This window comes from Dryas octopetala, chromosome 2 (assembly GCF_963921425.1).
Source record: "Dryas octopetala chromosome 2, drDryOcto1.1, whole genome shotgun sequence".
NCBI classification, from domain to species: Eukaryota; Viridiplantae; Streptophyta; class Magnoliopsida; order Rosales; family Rosaceae; genus Dryas; species Dryas octopetala.
Window position 1 is genome coordinate 18,345,281 of NC_141367.1, and position 3,083 is coordinate 18,348,363.

The 3,083-nt window shown below is 34.1% G+C and overlaps 1 long non-coding RNA gene across 1 annotated transcript; it reads right to left on the reverse strand.

Annotated features, from left to right (window-relative positions):
- Window positions 1-1,366: 1,366 nt before the first annotated feature.
- Window positions 1,367-2,342, reverse strand: LOC147293679 (uncharacterized). Its single transcript, XR_015120909.1, has 2 exons — window positions 2,289-2,342; window positions 1,367-1,542 (listed from the first exon to the last, which is right to left on the reverse strand). It is a non-coding gene; the product is annotated as an uncharacterized LOC147293679 (long non-coding RNA).
- Window positions 2,343-3,083: the final 741 nt, after the last annotated feature.

Consider the following 3,083-nt stretch of genomic DNA (forward strand, 5'->3'; position numbering starts at 1 on the left):
TTGTCAGAGTATGAGCGTATACACCCGTTACATGCAAATTTTTCTCTACTAATATCCAAGCGCGTATGCATTATAACTCTGCTACAACAACCATGATTCATTATTAAGAGCCATGCAAAACGATTGACGTTAGGGCATATTCGAACAACGTGTTGGCTTATGTGGACCTTGACGTGGAGGTTAGAGGTTAGGGTAGACTATGGGATGAATTTTGTGTATCAACAACTAATTTTAGTGCCTTTGGTGGGCCTGGTATGAACTAATTAGTATTTATTTTTATAGCTTTGTCAAGAAAATTATCAATTGGGTTGTGGGGGGGAAGCATTTTCTTTTCTTGGTCTTTCTTTATTTATTCTTGATGGACAAAATTAATTTTGTGATTGTGGATTGAAAATGGTCTGGCCCTTAATAATGGATTATGGTTGTTGTAGTAGAGTTCTAATGCATATGTGTCTAGATATCTGTAGAGAAAAACTTGCATGTAACATGTGTATAACTGTATACACCCTTTCTCTCACCATAAATGATCACATGTGAGGAGATGTTGTGAGAGTGTGATCGAGTGTATACATAAGTTTTTTTTTATAAAAAAATCATAACTAAAGAATATTAGACATTCAAACATAATGAGTATTTTAAAAACTTTTCCCTTTATTATATAGACTTACTTGCACATTTAGCCCATAAAAATATAACTTTGTCTTAATTACTTCACCCTTTGCAAGTTTAGAGTTACATTTTATCCCCTAAAAGCTTAGCTTGTGTTCCACATAACCCGAAACCGTCAAATCCGTTAATTACTACATTTGATTTGATAATGTACGCGTTTACGTGGTGGGGTGATAGAATTTTAGCCACCTGCAAAACAGAGGTTAAAACACTACATATACTCGCAATAGAACAAGGCTATTATTAGTATAGCAAAGGTAAATACGAGGTCATTCCCACGAGGACTGAAATCAATTGAAAAGATGCTCCAAGTACTGAACTTGTAAAACAAGAAAATTTTGAGTTACGTTTTGAGATTATTTAAGAATTGAATGCAGTAAAATAAAAATACAAATTTAAAAAGAAGATTTAGAAGGATTATTAGTTGGTAAAATCAAAGATATAAAGGACTAAGGCTAGGCGTCCACCACAAGCTTTCCAATATAGCACATATTTCATTCATCCATTAAAGGGGAATTCTAGTTTGAAGATTGGTTGTCACACCCCAATCCTGAATAAAATCTAATATCTAGGAGTGAAGCGTGACTTACGTCTTAATCGCAGATTTATAAAAAATTTTCTACAATTAAGACGTGAGAAGAAAATAAAAATAAAATAAAATAAAATAAAATAATATAAAATAATTGAAGAGACTAAGTAAAGTGAAAATGAAAAATAGACTTTATTTAGCAAAATACTATTCCAAGAGTACCATACTAGATGTTCATCTTCTTATATATTACAATGTATTGTTAAACAAACAAAACATAGTACTCCAGCAAATTCTCTAAATTTCCCTTGGGTATTCCACATCATTGGTCATATTTCCGTCACCTGCATGATTTATTAGGGTGTGAGCTTTTAAGGCTCAGTAGGGTATATTGATCCCTCATGGCCAGTTATCACAGTTAATCAATGTCTCAGTAAAAGAAAATAAATACAGATAATGATTTCAATTATATGCAATGAGAATGTGTGTACTCACTCCTTAACCATTCCCGTTGACACATACCCAAGACAAACAGGCCTACACGTCCCATACCGTGCATCCTTCCACTGTGGCCCCGAATGTCCCAAGTATGAGCCAACACCCGTCCGTCCCTTAAGCCCAAATATTTTCAATATAATTAATTCCACTTTTTCTTCAATAATTCTTCCACAAATCATGAGATCACCAGGTACATCTCCCTTTCTCCATGGTATCTCTAATAAATCACAAGACCACCAAGTTCATCTCCCTCTCTTCTTGGTGTCTCAATTAATCATTTTCTTAACCTTGTTCACAATCACACTTTCCTTATGCACTTGTGATTATGCATGTAAAGATAAACATTAATGCATGTATAAAGAAATTAAATAGTACATGCATAATAATAAATATCACAGACTTAGGAATTTCACAGTGCACACACAAGATTAATAATAAAAGCTTATTCACAAATATAGTGCACTTGATACATTTAATGAAGAAATAACATCACAAGTAATAAAGATAAATTATCACAAGAAAATAAATCACACAACATGACACAAGGATTAATTGTAATATAGTCCAATCATTAGGGAAATAGAGACCCTACCTTAATCTCTTGAGCTCGAGTTCCTTCTTGGTCCGTTCCTATGTGTTCGGGTCTAAAAGTTTAAAAAAATATAGTTTAGATATAACTTAATTAGATTTAAATTTATTTCACTCTCTTTTTAAGGAGAGTGTAACTCACACTCTAACTTAGAGGTGTCGGATTGACGCGAAACTTATACCATTGGACTCGTATCGAAAAATAGAGTTAGGAGGGTGAAACTTGGGCGAAAAAAGTCACCGGAAACAGCCGCACGCGCCACCACGCGCCGGCGGTGCGAGTGGGGTGGCTGGCCGGGCACTGTTCATCGTCACTTTAAACAGCCCCTGTTTTTTTTCCAGATTTCCAGTTTTTTTTATCTCATTTTTGACTCGATTTTTGACCTATCAAACGTTCACCAAATTGAGAAAACTTATACTTGTTTTAAAGCTCTGCATCACCTCTTTACAACCATATAAAGAACATGAAAAACGGACGGTTAAAACTCAAGTTATAAGGCTCGAAAGGAGGCCATACAAACATGCGAATTTTCTGGAAAAATTTCCAGATTTTTCATACTTGTTTGTTTTTCATTTTCCTTCAATTCCAAACCGCAAAACATGTTTCTAAGGCTATAATAAGGCTATCTACAACCTAATTTTTAGTTTTACAACATAAAAGAAAGGTGTGTAAATAAAATTATAAAACAACAAGTTTTAGAAAAAAAAATTTGTTAAGGACACCCATGTTTCCATGGGTTCCTTAAACTCACATTTCTTTATTCCCTCCTTGAGTTCTATAGAGGCTAAAAGCTGTGAG